This window comes from Orycteropus afer, unplaced genomic scaffold (genome assembly GCF_000298275.1).
Source record: "Orycteropus afer afer isolate SDZICR_OR568_19922 unplaced genomic scaffold, OryAfe1.0 scaffold00380, whole genome shotgun sequence".
In the NCBI taxonomy this organism is placed as follows: Eukaryota; Metazoa; Chordata; class Mammalia; order Tubulidentata; family Orycteropodidae; genus Orycteropus; species Orycteropus afer.
In genome coordinates this window covers 1,712,749-1,722,456 of record NW_006921967.1, presented here as the reverse complement: position 1 = coordinate 1,722,456, position 9,708 = coordinate 1,712,749, and positions in this window count along the sequence as shown.

Here is a 9,708-nt window from a genome sequence, read left to right as displayed (position 1 = left end):
ATCAAGAGACTTACTTTACAGCAAATGAGTTGTGGCAATGGGCCTATGCTCATGGAATTCACTGGTCTTACCATGTTCCCCATCATCCTGAAGCAGCTGGCTTGATAGAATGATGGAATGGCCTCCTGAAAACACAATTACAGTGCCAGCTAGGTGGCAATACCTTGAAGGGTTGGGGCAGTGTTTTCCAGGAGGCTGTATATGCTCTACACCAGCGTCCAATACATGGTGCTTTTCTCCAATAGCCAGAATTCATGGGTTCCGGAATTAAGGGGTGGAAATGGGAGTGTTACCACTCACTATTACCCCTAGTGACCCACTCAAAAAATTTTTGCTTCCTGTCCCTGCTACCCTATGCTCTGTGGGTCTGGAAATCTTAGTCCCAAAAAGAGGAACACTTCCACCTGGAGACACAATGCTGATTGCTTTGAACTGGAAGTTAAGAATGCCACCCAGCCATTTTGGCTTCCTTATGCCTCTGGATCAACACACAAAAAGGGCACTACTGTACTATCATGTGTAATAGATCCTGATTACCAAGGGGAAGTTGGATTGATATTACATAATGGAGGTAAAGAAGAATATGTCTGGAATACAGGAGATTGTTTAGGATGTCTCTTAGTACTACCACACCCTGTGATTAAAGTCAATGTAAAATGACAACAACCCAATTCTGATATGACTACTAATGTCCCAGACCCTTCAGGTTTGGGTCACCCCACCAGGCAAAGAACCACAACCAGCTGAGGTGCTTGCTAAGGGCAAGGAAAATATGGAATGGGTTGTGGAAGAAGGTAGTTCTGAATATTAGCTACAACCATGTGACCAGTTGCAGAAATGAGGACTGTGATTGTTGTATTTCTTCATTGTATATGTGCATGAAATATTTTTTCCCTTCTGTTATAACTATGAAATGTAAACAAGGTTAATGTGTTTTGGTTGTACGCATGTTGGTGTATTATGTTAGGCACAAATAAGACTTTATAATTGTTCTTATTTAGAGATTATACATTGTTAAGGAGATGTGTATAACTGTTAAGTTGAAAAGGGGTGGACTGTGATAATTTGAGTTATGTGTCAACTTGGTCAGACCACAATTCTGAGTGGTTTAAGCAGTTGTGATGTAGGTTATTCCCATGATGAGATCAGATATATATGTTTTGAGCAGCCAATCCATTGAAAGGGAGTTTCCCTAGGGTATGGCCTGCTTCCAATATATTTATGGACATCCTGGGAAAAAGAGACACTCTTCTGTGGATCAGGATCCTGTTGTGCTGCCTACAACTGTCTGCAGGTGAACAATCCACCATTCAGCCTGGAGATCTTGGATTCATCATTCATTGGAGTCAACAGTTAGTATACTGCCTGCCAACCTTGAGCTCATCAGCCCCTTCAGCTGCAAAAGTCAGGAAAGCCTCCAGCTTGATGCTTGATCCAAGAACTTGGGATTTACCAGCTTCTATAAGTGTGTGACCCATTTTCCTAAGACAAATTTCTCTTTCTCTCTATATATATAAGCTTTACTGGTTTTGCTTCTCTAGAGAACCCAGCCTAACACACCATTCCCACAAATAAAGAGTGAGACTATCTATTTCTCTATACCCTTGCCAGCAATTGGTATTCAAGGTTTTAGTATTTTAATCACTCTGATAGGTGGGTAAAAAAAAAATTTCAAAAAGCCAGTTACCAGTGAGTCAATTCTATCAGAGTAGAATGGCACTCCACATAGTTTTCCGTAGGTATGACCTTTTGGAAGAAGATTACCAAATCTTTCTTCCAAGGCACCTCTGGGTGGACTCCAGCCACCAACCTTTCAGTTAGTAGTTGAGCACTTAACCATTAGTGCTACTTAGGGTCTTCTAATAGGTAGGTAAAAAACCCATTACCATTGGGTTGATTCCAACTCATGGCAACCCTAAAGGATGAAGTAGAACTGCCACCTATGGTTTCCAAGTCTGTAATCATCAAAGAAGCAAACTACCAAACCTTTTTCTCAAGGAGCAACTGGGAGTTTAAACTACCTACGTTTTCAGTTAGCAGCAGATGGCTTAATTGCTGCACCACCAGAGCTTCTTAATAGACAAGTGGGGGGTATCACTTGGTATTACAGTTTGCATTTTTTTAATGAAAAATCTGTCAATGTGTCACACTGTGGTGGCTTACATGTTGCTGTGATGTTAGAAGTTATATAACTGGTATTTCAAATATAAGCATACCTTGTTTTATTGCACTTGCTTTTTTGTGGTTCACAGACATTGTATTTGTTACAAATTGAGTTTATGGCAACCCTGTCTGTGTCAAGCAAATCTAAGGGTACCATTTTTCCAATAGTATGTGCTCACTGTGGCTCTGTGTCACATTTGGTAATTCTCATAATATTTCAAACCTTTCCATAATATTATTGCACACTAAATAGACTACAGTATAGTGTAAACATAATTTTTTAATGCTCTGGGAAACCAAAATATTTGTGTGATTTGCATTATTGTGATATTCACTTTATTGCGGTGGTCTGGAACTGAGCCTGCAATATCTTAGAGGTATGCCTGTACTGCATTCTCTGCAGATCACAGCAGGACCTCTCTGCATCTGCAGAGAGGGAGTGCTACCCAAGTGGATGGGTGGACTTGCTGTGTGTACATGAATTGACGTCTCAGTAGGCAACTGGGTATTAAGAACTTTCAGTGAAATTGCAGATAACCTGCATTATTTGAGGTGAATATGTGACATTGCAGCTGGGTGGATGTTGGATGAGGGCACAAAGATCTGCTCATCATTTGCCAGAGGTGTAGATAGCCCTTGTCATGATGCTGCTGATGTTTCTGATGAGGTTATTAATCTGTCCCTACCGGAGCATGGGTTCTAGTGAGCATTCTCACTGCTCACTGGATTGGGCGCTGTTATGTGCCCACCATCGGTTGGCGGGAAGTTGGGGCTTCCAGCTCAGGAAGGATGGTGGGTGTGGTTCAGCTTCTGCAGGTAAGTGAGCAGCCTGTACCTCTGGGAGAGGTTGATGGGTGGGGCCGGGCTTGGATGCCCAAGTGCCAATCACCTGCACCTCAGAGAGGAATAGTTGGTCTGGCCGGGATTGTGTGCTGAGTGACCAGGAGGGTGTGAGTTTGTGCAGAACAGGTACAAGCTTCTGGTGGCAAGTGTGATGATGTAGGAGCTGGCACAGCTGATGGCTGGGCAATCGATCCCAGCACTTGTCATAGTATGACTGGCAGTGGGGAAGGGCAGGGACACATGTTACCTTAGTTTTTTTGTGTGGATTCTGGAGCATTCCACACAGAGTACAGCCAGCAATCAGGACCCATCTCAGACCTAATATGAGGCGAGAGGGGCTGTCCAGAGTGGGAATGGGTAGAGGATTTCTAGCTGCCACTCCAAGGATGCTCCACTCTGCCAGCACCACCCACCCAAATGACCAGGGGCTGCTCCTGGTGAGTAGTTTTGTCCCATTTCTGCCTTCCTTCCTGCTCTGTAGTGGTCTGATCCCTAGTGCTCTTGTGTGCCTTTTTGCACTTTCATTCCTTAGATCCAGCCCATGTTTTGCTCACCTTGCTTCCTTCTGGACTTGTCCACACAGTATCTTGTCTCCTACTAAAGATTCTGAGAAGTTGCCTTCTTGTGTTCCTTACCTGGGAACACCGCTCACTTTGTCTCAAGATGGCCACACTGTGAAGAACCTGCTGGCAGGGTGCCTACAGTAGGTAAGTCTCCTCCTTTGCTGCTTCCATTTATTTTCTCCTTTTCTTTGGTGTTCCATCTAATTCTTCATCCTTCCATTTGCTGTTCTGGGTTCCCAGGTTGTCATCTTTATGTTTCACTAGGTTTATCAGTTTTTTTGTTGCAGGGGGATGGCATGGCATTTGTGAATAATGTGTCATCTTGGGCTGCCTCCCTACCATCTTCTTTTTATGCTTCCTGTATTGTTCAATATGCTGGCCATTGAATCCTTCAATATTGCAACTCAAGGCATGATTCTTTTCTTCAGTTTTTTTCTGTTTGAGAGATGTAGAGCATATTCTTCCTTTTTGGTTTTCTAACTTCAGGTCTTTGCATATTTACTTATTATACTTTACTTTGTCTTCTTGAGCTGCCCTTTGAAACCTTCTGCTGTGATCCTTTTACTTCATCATTTCTTTCATTCACTTTAGCTACTCTACCTTCAAGAGCAAGTTTCAGAATATCTTCTGACAACCATTTTGGTCTTTTATTTATTTATTTATTTATTTATTTATTTATTTATTAAGCCATATCCTTGATGTCATCTCACAACTCCTCTAGTCTTTTGTCATAGAGTTTAATGAGTCAAGTCTATTTTTGAAGAGGTCTCTAAATTCAGGTAGGACGTGTTAAAGGTCATACTTTGGTTCTTGTGGGCTTGTTTTAATTTTCCTCAGTTCAACTTGAACTTTCATTTGAGGACTTGATTATCCATTTCACAGTCAGCCTTGGCTTTGTTCTGACTGATGACATTGATCTTCTTCATCCTACTTTTCCACAGATATAGTCTATTTGATTCCTGTGTATTCCATCTGATGAGGTCCACATGTATAGTCACCATTTATGTTGTTAGGAAAAATTATTTGCAATGAATTGGTAGTTGGTCTTGCAAACTTCTATCTTGTGATCTCTGTCATTTCTATCACCAAGGCCATCTTTTCCAACTACAGACCCTTCTCCTTTGTTTCCAACTTATATATTTCAATCACTAGTAATTATCAGTGCATCTTGATTCCATGTTTGATCAATTTCAAACTGCAGAAATTGGCATAAATCTTCAATTTCTTCATCTTTTGCATTAGTGCTTGGTGTATAAATTTGAATAATAGTTATATTAATTGATATTTCTTGTACGTGTATGGATATTATTCTATCTCTGGTAGTGTTGAACATCAGGATGAATCCTGAAATGTTCTTTTTGATGATGAATATGATGTTGTTACTCTTCAATTTGTTGTTCCTGGCATAGTATACCATATGTTTGTCCAATTCACAATGGTCAGTACCAGTCCATTTCAGCTCAGTAATGCCTAGGATGTCAACTTTCAAACATTCCATTTAATTTTTGACAACTTTCAATTTTCCTAGATTCATACTTCATACATTCCACTTTCCAAATATTAATGGAATTTTGCAGTTATTTCTTCCCATTTTGTGTTATGTCACATTAGGAAATGTAGGTTCTGAAAGCTTTACTCTATCCATGTCATTAAAGTTGATGCTACTTTATAAAGGCAATTCTTCCTTGGTTGTACTTTGAGTGCCTTCCAACCTGAGGGGCTCATCTTCCAACACTATGTTAGAAAATGTTCTGCTGCTATTCATAAAATTTTCACTGGCAAATTTCTTCAGAATTAGATAGCTGGGTCCCTCTTCCTACTCTATCTTTGTCTGGAAGCTCCACTGAAACCTGTTCACCATGGATGACCCTGCTTGTACAGGTGTACCTTGGACATATTGTGGATTTGGTTCCAGAACACTCCAATAAAGTGAATATCACAATAAAGAGAGCCATACAAATTTTTTTGCTTCCCAGTGTACATAAAAGTTGTGTATACACTCTATACTGTAGTCTATTAGATGTTTGATAGCATTATGAAAAATTTTGAAATATTGTGAGAATTGTGAATTACAATAAAATGAGATATGCCTGTACTTCCAAAAGCAATCTATGATATAATGCAATCCCAATCCAAATTCCAACAACATTCTTGAATGAAATGGAAAACCTAATGTCCAGCTTCATATGGAAAGGAAAGAGCTCCTGAATAGCTAAAGCAATATTAAGGAAAAAGAATGAAGTAGGAGGAATCACACTTCCCAATCTAAAACCCAGGGCTTCAGACTGGTTCAGCCCAGTTCAAGCATGTCCAAGAAAGTGACACCAACACAGACCCAAATTTTTAAAATTTGGGTTAACTAGAGTGATAACCAGAATGAGAAAAATCATTGGTCTCAGCCTTGCTAGAAACTTAATCTCCCTCTTAAGGCAGTTTATGTTTTATATAGCAAGCAAATTTCTTGCACCTAGAGTGGGAAACAAAAGTACTTAGCAAAAAGATGGCACCCAAATGGACCACTTTGGATGTGTGTGCCTTTCCACAGCTTTGCCAATAATTCAATCTTCCACATCAAGTTCCTGAAAGGGCTCACTGTGCATCTGGCTAGTATGAAAATCAACAGTGCTTTTTAATGAAAATTGAATCAATCAAAATAAAAGAGTTGATAGGAACCTTGCTGTCTGTTTCTGGAAGATGAAAAAAGAGTGCTTAATTTACAATGATTGTGTATAAGATTGGCATAAAATTGCCTCCTTTCTATAGCTGAAATAAAGTTGATGATGACAGTTTTCCCAAACCTTAAACATACGCACACACACACACAAAAAAAAAAAACTAGGGGACCTAACTTGGGGCATAAATAGTCTATCAAACAAAATGAAAAATACCCAAATGATAGAAGATGAATTACATAACTGGGACCTCCTAAAAATTATATACTTAATGTTCATCAGAAGAGTAAAAAGAGAACCTACAGACTAAGAAAAAAAAATCTCTGGCAATGACACATCTGATAAGGGTCTAATCTCTAAAATATATAGAAAACTTCAACAACTCAGCAACGAAAATACAAATAATCCAATCAAAAAATGGGCAAAGGGCATGAACAGACACCTCACCAAAGAGGACATTCAGGCAACCAACTTACATGAAAAGCTGCTCACAGTCATTAGCCATTTTTTAAAAGGTCTGCTGCTATAGAGTCAATTCCAACTTATAGTGACCCATTAGGATGAAGTAGAACTGCCCCCATAGGGTTTCCAAAGCTATAAATCTTTACTGAAGCAAACTGTCTCATCTCTCCTGCAGAGTGGCTCATGGGTTCAAACTGCCAAACTTTTGGTTAGCAACTGAGTGCTTTAACCACTACACCACTGTAAGATAGATACAAAGCAAAATCATAATGAAATACCATCTCACACCTGTAAAATGTCAATGATCAAAAAAACAGAAAATAACAAATCCTGACAAGGTTGTGGGGGGATTGGAACCCATATACATTGCTGATGGTATTGCAAAATGGTCCAGCCACTACGGAAAACAGTATGGTACTCCCTCAGAAAGCTAGAAATAGAAATACCATATGATCCAGCAATCTCATTCCTAGGCATATATCTGAGAGATAAAAGAGCAGTGATACAAATAGACACATGCATACCTATATCATTTCGGTATTATACACAATAACAAAACAATGGAAACAATCTATGAGTCCATCATTGGATGAATGGATAAACAAATTGTGGTACATACATAAAATAGAATACTACCCAACTATAAAGAATAATAAAAAGTTCACAAAAAATCTTATAACATGGATGAATCTGGAGGACATCATGCTGAGCAAAATAAGTCAATCACAAAAAGACGAATACTGTATGGTCTATTATAAAAAGTCAAGAATAGATATAAAGAAGAAGTAGAAGATTGAAGGAATACACAAAGTTACTGTACCAAAAAATAATTGGTCAACATTCAATAATTTCAGAAGGTAGCAAATGATCGAGAACTTATTGTATTGAAGGAAGAAATCCACTGAGGGCATTGGCGAAAAAACAAGGCTCCAGGAATTGACAGAATACCAGTTGAGATACTTAAACAGATGGAACGCTAGAAGTGCTCACTCATCTATGTTAAGAAATTTAGAAGACAGCTACCTGGACAACCAACAGGAAGAGATCTATATTTGTTCCCATTCAAAAAAGCAGTGGTCAAACAAAATCATTAATATCATCTGCAAGCAAAAGTTTGCTGAAGATAATTCAAAAATAACTGCAGCAATACAACTACAAGGAACTGCCAGAAACTCAAGCCACATTCAGAAGAGGAGATGGAATGAGGGATATCAATGCTGGTTTCAGATGGATCTTGGCTGAAAGCAGAGAATACCAGAAAGATGCTTGCCTTTGTTTCATGGTCCATGCAAAGGCATTTGACTGTGTGGATCATAACAAATTCTGTAATTCTCATTCCTCATGTGTTACCCATGTGGTAACACATGAGGAATGAGAATTTCAGAACACTTATTTGTGCTAATGCAAACCTTGTACATGAACCAAGAGGTAATCATTTGAACAGAACAAGGAGATACTGCATGATTTAAAATCAGGAAAGGTGTGCATCGGGGTTGTATCCTTTCACCATACTCATTTCACATCTATGCTAAGCAAATAATCTAAGAATCTGGACTATATGATAAAGAACACAGCATCAGGATTGGAGGAAGATTCATTAACCACCTATGAAAGGCAGATGACACTACTTTGCTTGCTGAAAGTGAAGAGGACTTGAAGCACTTACTGATGAAGATTAAAGATTACAGCCTTCAGAATGGATTACACCTCAACATAAAGAAAACAAAAAGCCTCATAAATGAACCAAAAGCAGCATTATAATAACAAAGAAAATACTGAAGTTGTCAAAGATTTCATTTCATTTGGATGTACAATCAACTCCCATAGAAGCATAAGTCAAGAAATTAAACAAGACTCTGGGAAATGGTAGTGTAAATAACCCATCATTCTGTCATTCCTCCATAAATACAACATGAAATATAAAGAGTCAGTGCTCAGATTTGAAGGAGTTTGAACTGTGGAATGGCCTAAAGCAACAGGAAACTCAGACAGTCAAGAATCAGTGAATCCAGACACCAGTGATACAAAATACCTGCAGTGCTTACAGAAACAATAGAAGACAGATACAGAGTAATCCCTCACAGACAACCAGACACTATGGGAGAGAGATCCAATAGATCTACTGCCTCAGGACCATAGTACTGGGGACCACAAGACTCAATTGGCACAATAAATATCATAAAAGCATTGCTCCATATCCACATTGGTGAGTAGCGACTGGGGTGTTAAAAGCTTTCAAGCAGCCATCTAAGATGCAGCTAACAGTTTCCTAGCATTGGAAATGAAGAGGAATGCAAAAAGAAGGGAGGGGGGGCATTTAGAAGCAATCATCCCTAGGACACAATGGACCTAGAGACCAGAAGAACTAGCTGGTGCTCGGCTACCAATGCCAACCACTCAGGAAAGGATCAAATCTGAAGATCCTGGATAGAGTGGGAGGAAAAACGTGGAACAAAATTCAAATGCTCAATAATGACCGGAATTACTGGTCCGATGGAGTCTGGTGAGACCCCCAATACTATGGCCCTGGAATACATTCTGCCCCTGGAATAAAACTCACCCCCAGTGGTGGGCTCTCAACCCAATAGTTAACAAGATGTACACACAGACTACTCAACTGGATGACGCACCCACATACTCTATGGTAATACATCCCTTAGAGCAATAAACTATGGGACACCAGACGACCAACATTCAAACTGAGGAAATGCAGCAGGACAAACAGGAGTGCATGAATATGAGAGGCATAAGGAGAGGGTATTAGGGTAGGGAGGGGAGGAGACTGGGTTAGAGTTGGACATGGCAAATGGGGAATGAAACTAAATGTACATGTTATGTTGAATGTAAAACAAGCTCTTAAAATAAAAAATTTTAAAAAAAGAATCAGTGAATCAACAAATTGCACATGATCTCTCACTATGCCTGCCCCTCTCCCCAGCCACGTGGCCACCAGTTGCTATGAACTGGAGATGTGGTCTCAGAAAATAATCCTGCTTCCCTAACCA